General features: G+C 39.1%; 1 protein-coding gene across 3 annotated transcripts in view; it reads left to right on the top strand.

The window, feature by feature from the left end:
• The window catches only part of SUGCT (succinyl-CoA:glutarate-CoA transferase), an 880,365-nt gene that overhangs the window by 853,994 nt on the left and 4,321 nt on the right, over positions 1–22,050 (top strand). The gene's annotated exons all lie outside the window — the stretch shown is intronic.

Here is a 22,050-nt window from a genome sequence, read left to right as displayed (position 1 = left end):
TTCCCCTCCCTACTATAAGCTGCCAAGGATTCTGCTAGTCTCATGAACACGACTATTTTGATCTTCATAGGCACTCTGAAAGGAGACCATATTGCCATGTCCAAGAAAACGGACCTTCTGAAAGGTTAACTATTTAGCTCAAAGCTACCACTTCCAAGAGGTGATTGAAGGAAGAGCGGGTCTGCCTCTTGTCATAGTCTTTGCTTTCTTAACTATATCCAGCCTCCCGCCTCCAAGTTGCTCTTCAATTCCCGTAACAGGACTTTTCCCCTGAAACCTGTCAACAGCATAGAATTACCCAATCTTCTCCGTCTGGTGATTCCAACTCTGTCTTCTCCCTTCTCTCACTCCCTCTCTCTGTTGTTGGGACCTTTCCCCAGAACTTTCACCTTCTCCTCATTGCTTAATCCTGCTCAAGGCTCAGAGGAGCAATAGCTTTTGTGGGCCACCCAGAAGTTGGATATAAGAAGGCAGGTTAGGTCGAAGAGAGTGAGTGGGAGAACAGCCAGTGCTGGAAGAAAGACAGTGCCCAACTTGCAAATGGGTTTGTTTGCTTGAGTTTCTTTGAAGGGCTGTCTTACAAAACTTGAAACACATTTCCTCATAGAAGCAATATGATTAGTGATGGATAGGGTCTAAGTATTCCATGAAGTCCTGTGTAATGTCATTGTCTAGCCAAGATACTACTAGATACTTGAAGAATTATTAAACCTCATTAGCGATCCCATCAGTCACATGAATTCCCTTGGAAAATGCAACTTTGCGTTCCAGCAGAGGACACCAAGAACACATTTCCTGCCCACATTATCCACTTCCAATTCCTCTTTCTTCAAGGGATTCTTGTCCTTTCCCACCTGCCCCATCCCCAACCTAAATTCCACTGGATCTGATGTAGGCCCATAGGGAAGGAGAAGGCATCGTATTAATGCAAAAATTCTGATTCTGGCAGGGGCGGCCAGAAGGCTCCAGGGACTCCCAGAGGAGGGGCCCTCGGGTTGAGCAATGGCTCATTTCAGGAGAAGAGCACCTGGTGAGAGTTTTTTCAGGGTGCCACAGGGACACAAGCAGGTAGAATAATAAGAGAATAGTTACCAATGTCTGGCTGTCTATGACATGACACTGATGAAATGGGGGCAGTGCAGACGTATGACCAGTACCTAGAACAGGACTCAGACGGCCCTATTTCTTGCTCAATTCCTTAATTTATGGGGCTTCCAGGTAGTACACAGTCTTTCATAGCCTTAATTTCCTTTTATGTCAAGTGAGAGGGATAATAACGATCCTCTACTTCACAGATTTGTCTTAGGTTGGGTTCACTAGAGAAGCAAAACCAATTAAGCTTGTAGAGAGGTTTAGGTAAAAGCAATTGCTTACACAGTTGTAGAGACACGAATGTCCCAAGTTCATAGGTCAGCCTGGAGGGTCCTCCTGACTCATGCAGCTGCAAGGACCGATGAACTCAAGATTGACAGGTCCACTGGTAGGTGTCTGGCTACAGAGGTAAATGAATCCCAGCAGTTAAGATATCAGGCTGCTACTGATGACTCCCAGGATCAGTAGACAGTATAGCAAACCTCCGGCTCAAGTCTACAGAACCAGAATTACATAACCAGCCAGATGCAGAATCCAGACCTATCAAGCAAACAAGCTTTGTTCACAGCATCCACATATACTGGAAGTAGGTCACATCTCTGAGGAAACGTTCTTTCAGATGATTGGATGTTCAATGTATTCCATTACGGAGGTATTACATTGTATTATAATCCTCATCACGAGGGATGATTATGTCTTTAAAACTACTGATAATCCTTCCTCTGCCAAATTGACTTGCAATTGTAATTATCACAGGATTGTTATGAGCATCTAAGACAATGTGGTTGTGAGAGCCCATGGTATCTTCTTCAGCGCTATATTCGGATTTTGTTTATCATTGTGTAAAACTATTATGTAATGGATCACATATCCTCCATCTTTTTTTGAGGGGGGGTTCTATAAAACAGTAACTTTAGGAGAGAAATAACCACAAGTTTCCCTCTAATGCGTGCACACAAACATATGGAAACACAGTGATCTAAAGGTTTCAGCTCAAACCAGTCCTCTGGTGCAGCCCTACTTCGCTTGGGGCTGCTTGCATTTCCCTCCCCATATCTGAGTGTGGACACAGGGGAACGGCGAGTCCTTCGACTTCCACACAGATTCAGAACCCACAGGGGCGGTGCTACCCTATCCTGTATGGTTGCTATTTGCCAGAATCAGATGGATGACAGTGAATGATATCCTGCATAGAGAGATATAAGATAGATAGATAGATAGATAGATAGATAGATAGATAGATAGATAGATAGATAGATAAATGCCTTTGTCTTGGGCCAACACCATGGGAGAAAATGGATTTTTCTAGCAACTCATTATCCCCCTGGAGAAGACTCTAATGAACAATCATTATTATTTTAACATATTATAACAAATTTTACTTAATACTAACAAACATTTTACCTAATAATAAGTAGATGATATTCTACTTGTATATTCTGGAGTGGGGGGGGATCTTTAAATTTCACATCTAAAAATGTTTATTTCAGATGAATTGTACCTTCAAGACCCTGCGTGTAACAAGACATATTAACAACCTGAGCACCCCAACTCATATTAAAAAGTGTTTTGTCCCCATCATGTGGAAAGTGAGCAGTGACGTCACTGGCTTCTTTAAGTGGCTCGTTCCTCAAGGGCAGGCAACATGTTTAGTATTTTCCTATCTCAACTTTTGTTCAGATTTTAGTTTATTTGCCAAATTCTCCGTTTTAAAGTTCTGGACTGCATTAGATCTTTCAAATATTCAAGTCATGAGCACAAACAATTTCCTTGTTGGGAGGGACACTTGTAATAATTAGGTCCTACTTCTATTTCTCTCAAACTCTTACTTCTAGGACCGTGGCCCATCGTACATCATTAATACATAACATACATAATACAGGGCATACAGCTTTGATATCAGGTACTGCAAATCCTCCTCTTTTCGTCTCTAGTCTGAATAAGATGGTAAGTGATTGGGTTCTACAGTGTCCCAGCTAGGCAGTGGCGAAAACACCCTTCAGAACACTGAGTTCCCTTCTCTACAGCCGGTTCAAATAGCTCTGTACAAGAGGTGCTTTTGGTGGAGGGCTGTAGCAAATACCAGACTCATTCCAATTAATGAAGCAGGACACCACCCTTTGCTATTTAAAAAAAATCAATGGAATCACAAAAATTATTTCCAGAATTGTTCTAATATGTAATGCATAGACTTGCCCATGGTGGATGCCAAGACTCTAATTGTATCTGTGAATTTCTGGGGATTGTGAGTTCCATTTTTATTTGGAAGGCCTACATAGTAATCTTAAACCAAAAACACCAGCATCTGTTTCTCACTCTCTGGGAAAGTTGGAATGTTGGGCATTGGTCGGTAAGCTTTAGACCGCTAAACTCAAGGTCAGTGGTTCAAATCCAAACACTTTTCACATGAATAAGGTCAGGTTCTCTGATCCTATAAAGATTTGAAGCCTTAGAAACCCCATGAGGAATGAACTGAGTGACACTGGTTTGGTTTCAGTGGTAATTATATCATCACAGGCTACCGAGGAAAAGCCTGTAGTGTATATTTATTAGTATAGTAGTTATTAGTGGATATTAGTACAGTGGATATTAGATTGACTTGTGAACTGATGAATCCAAACCATAATCACGATCCAGCCGGAGGTGGATGGTTGTGTGAGTTTTTCAAAGACATACCCTTGATGTCCATTGTTAAAATTTTCATCAGTTACTTGCAGATGTGGGTGATCACACTTTGTATCTAAATGCAAAACTGACAGGGTTAACAAATGTACCACACACCGTGTGCAAAAGTAGATAGCTGGTACATTTTTAAAAGTAGTTTTTCATCTCTTTCTTCTGAGCTGACCCTGGAGATATCTGAACCATCAAATTTTCAGTTATTAGATGATCACTTAACCCTCAGTGCTCCAGGGACACCATGGGTCTAATTTCTTGGGGTATTATACAAAACAGTGTCAGTTAGCTGGAGCTATAAGCAACATTAATCAGATTCTAATTAATTTTCATTGTATTTTTCTTTCTAATTTCTCCATTCATCTTGTTTGTGTCATTTCTTCTTTTTCTAGCACATGGAAGTAGAAATTCACATTATTGATTGGGAGCTTTCATGTTTTCTAATGCATTTACTACTATAACTTTCCTTCATAACTGCTTCACTATGTCACACATATTTTTATATTTGTCTTTATACTTTCATTAATTTCTTTTTTTTTAAAATCATTTTATTGGGGGCTCATACCATTCTCATCCCAATCCACACATACATCATGGTGTCAAGCACATTTGTACATTTGTTGCCATCATCATTTTCAAAACATTTTCTTTCTACTTGAGTCCTTGGTCACAGCTCCTCATTTATTTTCCCTCCCCTCCCTCATGAACTCTTCATAATTTATAAATTATTATTTTTTTCATGTCTTACACTGTCCGATGTTTCCTTCACCCACTTTTCTGTTGTCCATCCCCCGGGGAGGGGGTTATGTGTAGATCATTGTGATCATTTCTCCCTTTCTCCCCCACCTTCCCCTTATCCTCCTGGTATCTCTACCCTCATTATTGGTCCTTAGGGGTTTATCTGTCCTGGATTCCCTGGATTCCCAGCTCTGATCTCTATGATTCATTGTTTAGAAATATGTTATTTAACTTTTAGGCATCAGGGTTTTTTCAATTGTTTTTCTGTTACTGATATCTAGTTTAACTCTATTTGAGTAAGAAAAGAGTTAGCATACTTCATATGGCTTTGTTGTATCCAACCTGCAGATCATAGACCTCACCCCAAATTTAGTATAGATGCTTGTTAGGTACTGTAGAGTCAGTCTTTACATGGAGATGTAAAGACCTCAGACTAGTTCCTCAACACGAGCTGAGGTACTGTTGGTTAGTGTGAGTCAGGCCCTCAGTTCCACCGCCATTTCTCTTTAGTGCAATGTCAAATACAGTAAGAACAAAAAGAGCAGTCCTCAAATGACATAATCATTGCTAAGTCCAATGATAGGCATTTGGCAGGCATTTTTCCATTTCATCCTCAATACTAACCTCTGAAGTAGGTACTACGGTAATTCTTTTAGTATCAATGCAAACCATGAGAAGAAAAGTGCCAAACAATTGGCCTCATTTTCTCCTGGACGGATTTTAAAAAAGTAATTTGATAAATGGAAAAGGCAGTTGTAAACCATTTCTTTCTCCTTGCAAGTAGCAGTCAGGAAGTCAAATGATGTATTGCATTCAACCAATATGCTGCGAACAGCTTCTTTAAAGTTTATGAAGCAAAACTATCATTTTTGTTATTAAAATACACCTGACTCAAACCATCATCTTTTCATATGCCTGAAATGTCTAACTCCACTTGAGTCAGAGAAGAGTGAACTGAATGGTGAAAATGGACGGCGGCAGAATCAAGGCATTAGAGGTATGGCAGTAGTGGAAAACATTGAACATACCATGCACTGCCAAAAGAATGACCAAATCAGTCTAACATAAATAGAGAGCATGTTCCTTACAGGGAAAGATGAGGGACTTTGGCTTGTTTGTTTTGGAAAGGTCAAATGGTAGGAAAAGACATCATGTTGGATGAAGTCAGTAAAAATGAGGCAAATCCGCAATGAGATGGGTCTACACAGTAGCCACAACAATCGACACCAACAGAGTAATTATACGAAGACAGCATAGGACCTGAGATCATCTGCTTCTCTTGGATGTAAGCTCACCATGACTCGGAACGGACTCAGTGCAACCAACAATAACAGAGGAGCGACATTGCGTTTCCAACTTCGTGATAAAAAGGTCAAACTAAAACCTTCTAAAGTGTGTTTTCAAATTCAGGCAGTGAGACTGACTCACGAAGATAATTCATGAGTAGGTGTTGATTCCAGCACAACCATATGCATTCTTGCCTTGCAAGCTTGGACATCCTCAATCCTCCATTTCCTCTCTGGAAAGCAGGGATTCACCAGTAAAGGAAGAAGAAGCAAACAACAAAGCAATGTTCTCTTTAACAAAAGTGAGGATGTCAGGATGCTGACCTCATCTCAGTTTTGCCAAACAGCAGGCTAAGGACTGCAGGGAAAGTCTCTGTAGGGCCCACGGCACATTCCCTGTTGACCAGAGTGCTGGACAGTCAGGCTCCTGCCAGTGTGGTAACTTGAATGTTTCTTGAAGTTTTTGTTTCATATGAAACAAAATGGTGGTTAGCCCTAAAATCCATTCCTAAATTGTGGTGAGCCTTAAATCGTATACAATGTATTTGGATATTTTTTTACATTTTAGCAGCTCTTTTTTTCAGGCCTAAATCCTTTTATAGAGCACAAAAATAGAACCTTTGCTCACATTTTCTGTTTTATACTCTGCCATTGGGTTGTTTGTTTTGCTCTAGAAGAGATCATTTATTCAACAAATATTGTTTGAAGAAGTTGCTTTGTGCCAGGTACTATCTAAGCTTTAATAGGACAATATTCAATATTCAATAGCTTTAATAAGACAGATAAAAACAAACAAACAAACAAAGCCTTCCTATTATGGAGTTTGTAATCCAAGAGGATTATTTAGAATTATTTCTAAAGTATTGAATTATAACACTATGGACTCTTCCCATTTTAATTTCTTGGTATAATTTCAGGATACAAAAAATTTTGGAGAATGTTTAACACATGGATGACTCAAAATTATTATTCTGATTATAATGTGGACATTTTGTTTCTCGGCATTATTTATATTTGGCTCAGGATACAGATGACAAATTATTCTGTTATCATCAAGAACTTTCATACATTTATAGTCTATTAATCATTTTAACTTTGATCAGGCATCTTGATATTACATACCTAAGAACAATAATGTTTTAAATTTAGTCCTCATTGATTTGGCATATATCTTTCCATGCTATTTCTGTTTTAAAAGATCCTGAGTATGTTATTGGATTAGTTATGATTATATAGGAAATGCTTAAACTACTCTGAATAATAAGCACACTCAAATACAGAACAAGTACATTCTATAGGCAAATATTTGATTCTATAATTGTAATATACTTATAGCTATCATTCACGTATTTTTGCCTAAGGGCTTACATGGTATTAGTTGCCTAGATTTGTATTTGTAATAAGAAGTGGTCTGTTGCTTATTTTTTCACTTATTTAAACTAACTAGTAATTTGATAGCAAAAATGAAATTCCAATGCGGAAAGACCGACTTTCCACTGAGCATTTTGCAGACAAAGGCCAACTCTCTCCAGAGCAGGAGGAGAGAGCCGAGTGCGTATTCTCGGCAACTGGACAAAGAGCTCCTCGGCAAAAGAGACTCTTCCTTGTGTATTTAATTAGTACAAAAAAATAAATGGCCATCCTCAAATTTACAATGAAACTGTGAAAATGAAAACAACACTTTAGGTTTTCAAGAGGGATTAACCCTTTTCACCTTGTATGATGAATGCATTTAAGTTATTCAAAAGACACTAAGAAAAAAATAACCAGAGTTAAGTGTGAGAACATTGGCGGGTATTTTATAAGCATCAACTTAAATAGCTAATTCCATGACTATGAAAAAGGGAAGAAATAATAAGAGAAAATATGTGTACACCACAGAAGACATGTATTATAACTTTTATGTCAAATTCACAGCACCCAAAGAGAGCCATGGGAAATACGACAAAATTAATGAGCAATTGTAAAAATTATAACCTTATACCAACAAAACCCAAGACTTCTGTTTTCCAAATAGGAAAAAAGAGAGGTTATATCCTTCCAAAAAAAACCCATACTAAACATGAAAATCTGTTTGTGCTTTTCTGGGCTACTGTGTATGGTTCATAGAGTCTTTTATGTTATTGATATGATAAAAATATAAAGTTCTAAGCATGTTAAGATATAACTTGATGTTATTGTACTAACATCCAGGTGATGAAACCCTTCTTTGTGTGAGCAGTAAAATGATCATTTATTGCCTAAGTTGTGAAATTATAGGAACCTTTTCATGCATCTATCTCCTTAATAAATACTTACAAAGCATCTGCATTTATTAGCTTCTAGGAACTCAGTGCTAAAACTGCAAGGAAGGTACCTGTCATCATGGAGCTTAAAAATTCTCCTGAAAATCCATTTTTTTGGCCCAACCTATAATGTGAATACTATTCTCAAAAAATCCACACAGATGTCGGAGTATTTTGTCTTTGGAATAATATAGGCCATCTATTATTACAGATAACACAAAGGCAGGTTACGCAGTTGGATAAATCGGATGCGATTAGAAAATACACAATACATTTAACAGTTTGTTTACTTGTGGCTGTTTTGGTTCTTGGTAAATAAAGATGCTTCACCTTGTTTTTTTATGTATTTTGCTGGCATCTTTTGGTCGGAGGTGGTAAACACTTTGAATTCCTTATAAAACACACACCCGAGAGCTGGATCTAAAGTTTAATTGACCAATATCATTCATTAACATTCAGCAAATATTTGTTGAGCAAACTAGACAAAACTCGCTAACTCTGTGAAGCTTGCATTTTAATAGGGGGAACATATAAAGAATGGTAGGTCAGTGGAAAGTACTATAAAAAGCAAACACAGAAGGGACTAACAGGTATGGGAAGTGGCAAGTGCCATTTGACATTTGTTAGTCCGGGGCAAGGAGATCTCCCAGGAAGCTATGTCGTTGGGAATCCAGGGCAGAGACAATAATGGCTAGGAGCCAGTTGGTTATAAAATCTGGTGGATATGGAAGAGAGACCCAATAGGATTTCCTGATGGAGAGGAAGAAGAGTCAGAGAGAGAGAGAGAGAGAGAGAATGAGTCATGGTATCTCCATTTCAAAAACTGTTACAAAATGTGTTAGGCTAGGTGGCCTCGAGAAACAAACCAGTGCAGAAGCAAGAACGTTACGTGAAGAACGTTCTGTCGCCCCGGTCCAACTCCGGTCCATAGGTCTGGTGCTGACGGGAGCCCTCCTCGGTCTCACATAGCGACAGGCGAGGGTGCTGACAGGTGCCCTTGGGAAGCCGAGAGATCAAAGGCCGGCTGGGTGCAGAGTCACGTGGATCCATCTTGTCCTGAAAAACCTGGCAGGGCAGCCCCTGCCCTCGGGTTTGGGTGGCTTTCAGGGCGCTACCCCTGGAGGCAGGCTAGAGTGCCAGCAAGGGCGAAGGCGAGGGCCAGAGAGAGGGGGGATGGTACCTGTTTCTCCCTTGTACAAAGGCCACACCCCCAAGGGGGCATCATCGGGCTGTGACCTGATTCTCAGGTTGCCCCACCCCGCCCTCCATACAGGTGCCATCCATGGAGAGACCACGTGAGCTCCACACGGGAGATCCAAGTTCACAAGCGCAGCCCCTGTTGACTTGTCGGTTTTCCGTTTCTCATGTCCTTCTTGCCTAATCTAATATGGTGACCCCGCCGTTTTTGTTTTTCCTAATTCAGCTATGGCTTTTGAATAGTTACCATGCGGCAGGCACTGTATAAGATAAGCAAACTATTCATTCTAGTTTCCGAAAACAGGCAAAATGGAATTGCGACCAGGGTTTGTGTGATTTCCAGACACTAGGGAAGGCAAAGAAGATCATAAATATAAGTTTGACTCCTCGGGACAGAAGTTGCAAAGTCCAGGTGAATTTTACTAAATTGCAAAAGTCCTTCAAGGGATATCGGAGAACGTTTCAGAGATCATTTGAGGCAACAGGCACAAACAACCACCTGCGCTCGCTCCATTCTGTTCCTCCCCTGCAAGCTGACTCGAAGTGCAGTCTGGCTCCTCTGACTGGAAACTTCTTCCGGTATTTTCCTTAATGGAGCGCAGAGGCAGAGGAGGTGAGCAGGAGGTCACTGCTTTGAAGGTCGATGGAGCTTAAAATGTTCTGGCTGCAGACTTCAGCTGAACCAATTTTGTTTTCCATGGTGAAGTCTAACCAAACAAAATCGTGGGACTGTGTTCAAAGAGCTCGCATTGAACATTTGAGTTTTGGAGGACAAGAGGAACAATTGATTATTTTGGCAAAGAACACATGGTCTCCAAGGTGTGTCTTCACCCTTCCTGAAGTTTTCAGAAGTCTTGAGAATAATCCGTGAACACCGTTGGAAAGAAACTTATGAGCGACCTTCGTCCAGCCCGATACGTTTCCGACCTCAGCTGAAGATTTGGATAGCACACATGGAGGGATCAAGATTGCTTTGTAATGGCCATGAATGGCATTTCCTCGTGGACCATCTATTGTTCCAGTAGGAAGCAGATCATCTATTATGACATTTCGGTGGGCTGGAAGAAGATAGATAAATCAAATGCAAGTTGTCTTATTTCTCTTGCCAATGAAAGAGAGATGTCTTAATGGATTAGCAATCATGAAATATATAAGTATTTATAATACAGCACTGCTTTTTAACACCATCTGCCAAAGAATGGTATTTATCCAGCCACTGATAGGAGAGCAGATTTTCTTCCACATTATGCAGGGAAAGAGATACAGCTTTGTGTTAGCGAGCATGCGCTTTGTGTTTCGCCAGCCTAGGTTCTAATGACATTCTGTAATTCACTAGCTGTGCGATTTTCATAGCATCACTTAACCTCTTTACTTGTCTATAAAATTATAATAATACCCCCGCCTTTTAAAATAGTTTAAGCCATCAATTAGAGCTACGTATGGAAAATATTCAGCCAAGTGCTAAACAGATGTAAGTACTCAATAAAAGATAACTATTATCATCTTTCCATTCGTCAAAACTGAAAATACGCAAGACGAACAGTTGAGAAGTATTTAAAACTCCTGGAATGCTGAGGGGTTTTGTTAATAAGCTCCTCTGCTCATCCAGGCCTATAGGTCTCTAAATTTAAATTGCGGCCTATGTTCAGCTTTGATAGTTTAGATTATTTTGCTATAGCAAATATCAGTGGCTTTAAACAACCAACAATGTGATTTTTGTTCTTGCACGTTGCCAGTTGATGAGCTCTAGGCCGGTGGTGGGTCTTTTGTCCTCACATACAATACCAGTTGCCTTATCAGGGGGAAAGGAGACTTAAAGGTTTCACACTAGCAATGGAGTGTATTGGCCTGGAGGTGATATCCACATTCCTTCTATTTACAATTCAATCACCAGTCACATGTAAAGGGGGCAGGACTTGTGATACTTCCAGATTCGTGGAAGGTGCAAATTGGAAATTTGATGAGCAATACTTATGATGACTACAGGGTCACAGATACAGTTAAAAAGATACTCTAACTTTATAGGCAGCAACATGTGAGGCATCAACACTGAGTTTAATCAAATGCGGCAAGAGTCGTTTCTACACTGTGATATATAATGCCTCTGAGCCCTGGATGAAACCAAGGACCCCCAAGGGTGACGCATCCAAGTCAGCAGTAAGCCTTTCTGTCTTGGCTGTCCGGGATGCCTAATCACATAAGAGGTTACCATACATTGGATTTTTCTGTTCCAATTTTTCAAAGCCATATTTATTCTCTATGGCTTTTTTCAACCATGTGATGCTAGTTCAAATGGCAGTGTCTGTTTTTTATTTCACATCTAATGGGTTTAGGCGCCATTTGGCACCTGTGGTGCCGTGGCTGAGAGAGGCCATAAAAAATTATTGTTAGTGTTATAATGATGATTGTAAGCACTGGAAGGAAAATTGTGAAATAACTTGGTACTGGAGCTATTGTTATTTTCAGCAAGTTGAAGTGAGGCTTCGTATTACACTAGCAAGCCTTATAGAGTGAATGGTATATGTAGCAGGTTACTTAGCTATGGGCCAAAGAAGTCAACTTAAAAATGTGGGATATATCATTTCATATACTTTAAAGCAGATGCTTGCTTTTCATTATTTTTGAACTTTAGAGAGTTGACACCTATACTGCAAATTCAAATGAGAACCCAACAAATGACACGTCAGTTTCCATTTTATTCACCGATTTCCATTGCAATCTGGCCACCTGTGTTAATGTAGCCCATTAGTGCAGACCAGGTGCCAGGTAGTCATCAGATTGAGAAATAGGTTGTTTCATAGTTTTAGAAATGTATGCTCAAGCCTGGAGGAGGGACCTGGGGTTTTGGAAAATAGAACTATTTAGGTTCCTCCCCTGGCGATGATGTGATTTTACATTCTTATTAGTTGAATATTCATTATGATTTCCCACATGATTTTGGCTTACTCTGTTTCCTGAAACTGTTTACATTATTAAGTTGGTCTGTCTTATAGAAATGTAGTTTGTACTCCAAGTAGTTTGAGCATGGGATGTTCTCATAAGTAGGTAGATCCCCCCCACCCCTTTCAACCTGCAGAATCAAGGAAGCTCTTTAAACGGAAGTGAGACAAAGGAGACAGGGTCTTGGTATTTAAAGGCCTCAAACCACAGATGGGAAACACTAAAGGGCCAGTCCGGGGTATTTTCTGGCGCACCAGGCACTAAGCCCTGGCTATGGATGCTTTTGTACGAGGAGATTTTCCACAAAGAACACACTGAGGTCTTCGTCTCTTTGGGGCTGGTGGAAAGGCTCTGATACATGATAAATTTGAATGTATTTGTGATGCTATGATTGCAGGACTTTCTACGAGGGCAGAGGTGGCATATGGCAAATTAATTTGTAGCGATAAGGATTGGAATTAAGCATATTACATAAGAAATCACGAGAACTAGATCTAGAAAAGGAGAGGAAACAATCTGGTTAGAAGATGAAAACTGAAACGAGCACTGCACATTTCTCTGGAACTCCTGAGTTCAATTTTATACTTGGATAATTTATTCTTTCTTTTGCTCTCTTCTTTCACCAAGAACAATTTGACCCAGGGGCTCCAAGCCAGGACTCTGGAACAAGACTTTCTGGGTGTGAATCCTGGCTGTGTACCTTACAATCCCTGTGACCCTGGGCAAGTGACTTCACTACGATGTCTCTCAGTTTCCTCATTTGTACAAGAGAGAAGGAATGATGGTACCCACTTCTTAGCACTATTGTAGGACTGAAGGGATTCGATCGAGGGCTACACTAAAGGTATATAGCACATGTTGTATGTGAAGTAGATATAATAATGTTTGATACATAGTAAGTATTGGTTAAATAGCTAAAACAAATCCATATTTCCAAAATGCCTTTGAATATAAGTAGAAAATAGTCAAGAGTGTATTAAATGAATTTCTAGGATATGTTGAAATGCTGTTGGAAACAAGAAGTATGTTCATTTCAGATGTGGGACGTGGGCAATCATCTAATCTCCCTTAGACTTTCTTTTATTATTTGGAGAAGATGAAAGTGCCTATCTGAGGGAGTTGTAAAGAATAATAAAATAAATATATTTAAGAGAATCCAGGACAGATAAACCTCTCAGGACCAATAATGAAAGTAAAGATACCAGGAGGGGAAGGGGAAGGTGGGGGTGAAGGGAGAACCAATCACAATGATCTACACATAACCTTCTCCCTGGGGGACAGACACCAGAAATGTGGGTGAAGGGAGACATGATACAGTGTAAGACATGAAAAAATAATAATAACATAAATTATCAAAGGTTTGGGAGAGTGGGAGAGGGAGGGGGGAAATGAGGAGCTGATACCAAGGACTCAAGTAGAAAGAAACTATTTTGAAAATGATAATGGCAACAAATGTACTTGACATGATGGATGGATGGATTTTGATAATGGTTGTATGAGCTGACAATAAAATGATTTAAAAAGAAAAATGGAAGAAAACTAAACTCACTGCCATTGAGTCAGTGCTGACTCAGAGCGACCCCCCGTGGGTATCCACAACCATAACTGTGTCCTGAAGTAGAAAGCCCATTCTTTCCCCCAAGGGACTGCTGGTAGTTTCAAACTCCTGAGCATGCAGATCACAGCCCCATGAGGAACCACACTACCACCAGAGCTCCTAATGGAAGGCCTATTTGTTTTGCTTTCATTCTTACATATTCATTTTATTAGAAACTGTTTGCTCATTTAAAAATTGTATCCTTACATTTGCTGATGAAAGAATGATGACCCAGGATTATATATATATATATATATATATATATACAAATTAGAAAATTCTGCCCCTCTTTTTAAAAATTTGTATAGTGTCATGTTTAAGGCTAAAAATCCACTTAGAGTAAATGAAAGTTTATTTAATTAAAAGTATTTTATTGTGGTTTAGGTGAAGGTTTATGGGGTAGATCATTAATTTTCCATTCAATAAATTATGAATATTTTATTTCTTGTATTTTCAATGTGCCATCATTTATCCAGTCTTTCCACTATTGATTATTTCTTTTCTTCCTCTCTCCTAAGTTAACTTTATTTCTAACTTTCTTTTAAAATCTACCTTCTCATTGACTTGCCAGTGCCCTTGGAAATGAGCAGGTTGCTAAGAGGGCTCCATTAGGGAGGTGGCCAAGCAGGAGGAGTGACAACAGGAGCTGACATTGACTCAAAGCTATTGTGTGCTGATGAAGGCCTGGGGGCCTAGAGGGTGTGCTTTTGATAAAGCCAAGCTTCGTCATCCACAAAGAGTGACAGTGTCAGAGAGCCACGGATATAGGGCTAGCTTGTCCTCTATGGTCACTATGAGTCAGCATCAACTCGACCGCAGTGAGTTTGTGTTTGTTTGTTTGTTTTATGTGAGTGTGTGTTTGATACATTTCTACATCATTTATAAGAGCCAATTTTTTAAAATTCCTTGCAACTCTGTATGGTAAATACTGTTAACATTCTTATATGAAGAAGGTGGCATTACGATATAAGGAAGGCTTATTTACAACCTGCAATATGCAGATGACACAACCTTGCTTGCTGAACATGAAGATCAAGGATTCCAGCTTCCAGTGTGGATTATGACTCCATGTAAAGCAGACGGAAGTCCTCACAGTTGGGTCAGTAGGTAACATCATAATCAATGGAGAAAAGGTTGAAGTTGATGAGGATCCCATCTTGCTTGGATCCACAATCCATGTTCATGGAAACAACTGTCAAGCAATCGAATGACACATGGCATTGGGTAAATCTGCTGAAAAGCAAAGATGTTACTTAGAGAGCGATAGTGCCCCCAAGCCTTGGTAATTTCCATTGCCTCATAGGCATGTGACAGTTGGACATTGAATAAGGAAGACCCAAGAAGAATCAATGCATTTGAATTATGGTGCTGGAGAAGAGAGTTGGAAGTACATGGACTGCTAAAAGTACTAACCAACCTCTCTTGGAAGAAGTATGGTTAGAGGGCACCTTAGAGGCAAGATGGCAAAACTTTGTCTTACATACTTTGGACACGTTGTCAGGTGAGACCAGTCCCTGGAGGAGGACATCATGCTTGGTAAAGTGGAGGGGCAGTGGACAGGAGGAAGGCCCTCAGGGAGATGGACTGACACCGTGGCTACAATGGGCTCAGGCACAGTTACCATTGCAAGGATGATGCAGGACCGGGCAGTGTTTCCTTCTGTGGCGCATAGGGTTGCTCTGGGTCAGAACTCACTTAATGGCACCTAACAACAACAACAATTGTAAGCATATTGAGCCAAAGTGGTTCAGGAAATTACACTAAATGATAATATATAAGTGACAGAACTTGAGTTGAACCTTCATATTCCGATTTTAGAACCCATAGTTTTAATCACCTTGCTCTAAGTACTTCTCAAGAATCTTGTCTATTTACATCCATTTTATGCTCTTAATCACAAAGTTTCTTAGCCTAGCTGGCATCTCTCTGAGCTGTACTTGTATTTCTTCTTGTATGATTAAATGTAAAAACCTCCTAAGGAACAAAGGCAATGACAAATATAAACTTCCTAAGGGCCTGGTAGTACAGTGAGTTACACATTAGACTGTTAACCACAAGACAGTGAGTCGCTCCTTGGGAGAAAGATGAGGCTTTCTTCGCCTACAAAGAATTAAGTCTCAGAAATCCACAGGGGGCAGTTCTCTTCTGTACTGTAGTCACCATGAGTCAGAATTAACTCTACTGCCTGGGCTACAGTACAAACAAACAAACAATGAAAAACACAAACACTGCCATCAAGTTGATAGCAACAAATAACGACCCTTTGGGAGAAGGTGGAACTGCACCCTGTGAGTTTCTGACCCTGTCACTCTTTATGGTAGTAGAAACCCCATCTTCCACAGAATTGCTGGTGGTTTCAAACTGCTAACCTTGCAGTTAGCAGTCCAGCCCTTAAGCATGACCTCACCAGAACTCCCTCTGGTGTACAGTAGGCATTCAGTAAAGATAGTCTAAATGATAGCATCTACCTTTGCATTATAACATATTCTAGTCCTCGAACTCCTAGGCTCTATGAGGTAATACTATGGACATAGGATAATTTGAAGCAAAAAGGCATTGATATTTTTGTAGAATTCAATAGGTAAGAGCCCATATGGAAGAAGCACACCAGCATGTGTGATCACGAAGTGTCGATTGGATCAGATATCAGGCATTGAAGAACAAAAAAAAATCATATTGTGAATGAGAGTGAGTGTGGAGTGGGGACCCAAAGTCCATCTGTAGGCAACTGGACATCCCCTTATGGAAGAGTCGTGGGAAGAGATAAGCCAGTCAGTTGCAGTGTAGCAACAATGAAACATACAACTTTCCTCTAGTTCTTTAATGCTTCTTCCTCCCCCCCCCCCCACACCCCACTATCATGATCCCAGTTCTACCTTACAAATCTGGCTAGACCAGAGGATGTACATTGGTACAGATCAGAGCTGGAAACAGGGAATCCAGGACAGATAAACCCCTTAGGACCAATAATGAGAGTAGAGATACCAGGAGGGGAAGGGGAAGGTGGGGTAGAAAGGGGGAACCTATCAGAAGGATCTACATATAACCCCCTCCCTGGGGGACGGACAACAGAAAAATGGGTGAAGGGAGCTATCAGACAGTGTGTGACATGAAAAATAATAATAATTTATAAATTATCAAGAGTTCATGAGGGAAGGAGGGTGGGTGAGGGAGGGGAAAATGAGGAGCTGTTACCAAGGGCTCAAGTAGAAAGAAAATGTTTTGAGAATGATGATGGCAACAAATGCACAAATGTGCTTGACACAATGGATGTATGTATGGATTGTAATCAGAGTTGTAGGAGCCACCCAATAAAATGATTTTTTTTAAAGACCTGACTGGACACAGGTATGCAATTCACAGGCAGTCTTTATGATCAGGTAGGTAGCATTTACGTGCTGTGTCACCTCAGTCCCTTCATTGTGGGAGTTGTATAGAAAATCCAAAGCCTTGGCATCAGTCACTAGGCTAGGTAGGCTCCTCATAAGAAAACTACTTAGAATTCAAGATTTGATACCATCTATGGGCTAGAAATTATAGTGGTGCGTATGGTTTCCGGATTTCTAGCTTGTCTTTATTAAGGCAGATTTAAGTATCCCTATCTTACTTTATTCCTAAATGGCTATGGCTCAGTATTAGAGGACTGGGTTGTTTTCAGCTTCTCCTGAGGGGTTCAAGGTCTCCTGCTCTTTAGTGGGCTGGATGCCCCCTTAAAGATTTCAAGTCTTGGAAATCCAAAAGGAACAGTTTACTCAGTCTCATAGCATCACGATGCATCAGAATCTACTTGTTGATTGGGAAGAATCCTCTGAGGAACCGGTTCTATCCCCAAACATCACTATGAGATTGCTGGAAAATTCCCCACTTACACCAATGATAGCTCTGAATGAAATGAAAATCATGGCAGTTTAAAAATGTTGTGCACAGTGCACAGAATTTATATAGACATATATTTTTGGTGATAATATGCAAAATCAAACATTTCTTCACAATGTCTGTGTGCATGGTTCAGGTTGACCCTGGTAAAATATTTCATAATGTGACACAAATTTCACTATCCATAATCATATTTTTATAGCAGCATGAATTGAGACTCTTTGCATCTTAATGTTCTCATCTGTGTTTGAGATTAATTGTTTTCACTTTGAACTCGTATAGATAATTATTTATAAGAACACAATGCCCAAGGCAAACATTCTTTATTAACTGAGCTAAGTTGTTGTTTGATGATGGCTTTGTGGGATAATTTTGGTTCAAGTTTTAAGTACTGTTTTCAGGAATGGAATCTCTTTTTAAAAAACTTATTTATCTACAAAATAATGATCTTTAAAGATTCTTACTCATTAAACTTTCTTGCTTGGACACCAAACACTCAATATAATAGATTTTGAAATAAAGATTAGGTAGTAGTGAAAAGGCTACACATATAGCTTATTAATAAAGAACATTGGGGATGTTTGAATAGATATAGTTATCTTGAGAATGCATTGTTTTGAAATGATGATACTTAGCTGGTGATGTAGCTCTAGAATTTTATATCCATGCCAAAACTGTTGTGCAACATCTTTTGCTTGCACCAGTAAAGGGTTTCTCACATCTCCCTTAAAAATGCTATTGTTGTTCATGGGCATCAGATCAGCTCTAACTCATGGCAACCCTTGAATGACAGAGTGAAGCATTCCCAGGTCAACAGCATCTTCACAGTATCCGATGTGCTGTGTACATTATTGGGACCACTATGTATTTTGAATACCTTCCAACCTAGCACTCGCAGCTTTCAGCACGATTATCAGACTATATTCCGTTGTGACCTATAGACTATTTAATGACGATATTTCTGAAGTAGATCAAAAGGCTTTTCTTCCTAGTCTGCGGCTCTGATGGTATTCAAAATATAAAAAGGATGTTCTTAATCATTGTAGCCAGCCCCCAAAGTATCTCAACTATGCAGATGAGTGGTTATCCTTAATTTTAGCTTGTCCAAAAATAATTCCTTATTTTTACAAACATTTTTTTCAATTCAGCAATTTTTACATGTATTACACCCTGACATTAAGTACAGTTATGTTGTTCAACCATTAACACTATTTTTTCATGATTGTTTACACACACACACACACACACACACACACACACACACATAATGTGTATTAAGCAGTGGCTTTCCCTCTCTTTTTCTCTATTTTCCATCATTGAGGACTCATTAACAAGCATAATTGATGTTTACTTCCCCAATAGGGGATAAACACATTTAAATAGATAACTTTAGTACACTATACTTAGTATTGTTGTAGAGGGTATACAAGATAATATGTGTTATTCAAAAGAATGTTCTTGGCAGCAAGATCAAAAAGATTTTCTTTGATTATATTCCATCAATTACTTAATATCTTGCCACATTATAATGTGGTTCATATGTGGATCTTTAATTACTTATGCAAATTTGTATGTATTTTGGAGTTTCTAATTCTTTTTTCTTCCTTATACAATGAACATTTTCTCATTTTATTTTGTCTGATTTCATACCTTTATAGATGGGCTTGTTTCCGCCTTCCCATTATATGTCCCTCTACTTGTTTGCCCTTTCTCTCTTCTTAAGGACCTTTTTACACTTTATTATCCTTGATGTTTTAGGTGTAAATCCCCTTTTTAGTTCTTTTTTTTCACTCATTGTGATAGATTCTCAGTTAACTCAATGTGCACACATATCCTCTATTATTATTTCTCTTTGTTTTAATTTTTTGGAACTCATGTGTCTTTTATGAAAATGCTAAGCTTCATTCTCACATTTACTCTTTGACTCAATATCATTCTCCTTAATTTTTTCTAATGTTACTATGCTTAGGTGAAAGCTTACATAGTAAATTTGTTTTCCATTCAACCTCAAGATTCATACACAAGTTGGTCTATGGAATTTACTAGTTATTGGTTGACATCACCTTAATTTTTTTAGCCAGTGCCCAAGTTTTGGATATGTTTTCACATTTCCTCCAATGTCCTAACTATATCATGTTGTCGTCCACTGGGGAGAGGCAGGGCTTGAGACAAACAGAATAGCCCTGAGGTGACCTTTGGGAGCAATGAGCAGACAGAAAACCCCAATCAAAAGAAATGCAGCGCCCACACAACGCAGGCTCATAGTCTACAGGGAAGGGAGCCCTGTGTTAGGGAAGGAACTGGTAAGAGCATTAAGTAGATTTTGAAATCTCTATACGTCCTTGCTTAAATAAAATTTACTTTATTTCCAAAGTGTAATCTTTTTCATGAAAGTATATGAACACTTTCAATGTTCTTGAAATTTTACATTCCTACCAGTGAATGTTATCAATCCCTTAAGAATAAACAAAGATACCCATGCATTGGTTAATAACGTTCTTCAAGTTACATTTATTGTCCTTTTCAGCTGAACCCCTTTACTAATTGTTGACATTGAATATTCATTCACATTACTTGGTGCTCATACAAATCTCATGTTTCTGAAATGTGTCGACTGAGGCTCAAAGATATTAGGAATTATGAAGGTCACACAGCTTGCAAGTGTTTGAAAGCACATGAGAACATGATACTTTGCCAAGAAATAACTTAAGGACACAAGAGTTATCTGTTCAGTTAAGTCACCTTTTTAATGGCAGATCTAATTATTCAGGCTCTGGACCTTAGATGTAAATAATCATCTCTTGCATTTTGTGTTTCTTGAAAAATATTGTGTATGAAGACTTTACCCCTTTCTACTTGTTTGCCCTAATCATTGGATAAATACATAGGATTTCACAGGTTTGCAAGAATAGAAATTTCAAATGATTCATGGAAAGAGCTTTCTCTAAAATGTACATATCACTCTTCTTGTCCTTCAAAATAAGCAATCACAAGTTTTATATTCATATTGATGTCTTTATTGTAAGTCTAAAATATGAGCAAGTAACACTATTCTGCAACAGTGAACTCAAACATAAGAACCACTGTGAGGACGGGAAGTGGTTCATTCAGTTATACATAGGGTCGCAGTGAGTCAGAACAAACTTACAACTCTCTACCAATCTTGATTCTATAAGATCTTTTAATGGTCAGGGTTAAATTCTCTTTTCTAAGGTAGTGGAAGACTTCAGACTACACTGAACGATACCAAAAAGAATGGTATATTTTGAGAGTGATATGATAAACCATCCTTTAGTATGGCTGGACCTATAGAAACCCCCATATGATCATTGCACAGAAATTAAAAATCTTGAACTCAATGAACCTGAACTCAATGAGCCTATCCTAACTCTGTCATGCATAGTTATGTGTCCCTGGGAAGGTTATATTAATTCCCTAATTTTAACACTGACTCTTATCCTTTCATTGCAAACCTCTTTCAACTTCAATGTCTTAATCTGGAAATAGATGCTAATAACAGTAAACACACAAAATTGGGGCAATGATTGTTTACTTTTGGTCTTTGTGCCTTCCATTTGAAAGACACGGGTTTCATTACTGGCTGGTGCACTTGTCTGTCAGTAAGGTTTGCATGTTGTAGAATAGGTTTCACTGAAGCTCCCAGAATAAAACCAACTAAGCAGAAAGGTCTGGTAACATATCTCTGAAAATCAGTCAATGAATACTCGATGGATGAAACTCTATTTGCAATTGATCATGGTTGATGATGTAGGGCTGTTTCATTGAGCTTGGGGTTATCATTAGTCAGGAGCAAAATCAATAGCAACTAAAAAACAGCAACCAACACACAGAATTGTTGTAAAGATTATATGAAACGGTAAACCTAGTCCTTGACACCGTGGTTGACACATTATTAATCCAAAAAACAAATACAAAAAAAAACTGTCCCTGAGTTGATTCCAATCCACTTGTGACCTCATGTGTTACAGAATAGAACTGCTCAATAGTGTGCTCTTGGATGCCCTGTTAACTGAAGCAGATTACAAGACATTTCTTCCTTACTTCCATGGCACAGATTTGAGCCACCAACATTTAGGCTGGTAGAGTACACACTGTGCCAGCCTGGAACCTCGACACGTCATGGTATCTTGGGAAATAGTAAACATTATGAGACTTACCATGACTAGTGTTACTAAGACCTAGAGAACAAGGAGAGATAACAGCCCTCCGGCGCACTGAAGTGACTGTTCGTTAGGAAAAAGTCACATGATATAAATCTCAGAAGGCTTGCATCCTTTTCATGGAGTCTTTTACTGTAAATCGATTTTTAGAATAAAATTGTTTTAAATTACATACCTTCGCC

Source organism: Tenrec ecaudatus, chromosome 9 (assembly GCF_050624435.1).
Source record: "Tenrec ecaudatus isolate mTenEca1 chromosome 9, mTenEca1.hap1, whole genome shotgun sequence".
NCBI classification, from domain to species: Eukaryota; Metazoa; Chordata; class Mammalia; order Afrosoricida; family Tenrecidae; genus Tenrec; species Tenrec ecaudatus.
This window is presented reverse-complemented; position numbering and strand designations above follow the sequence as displayed.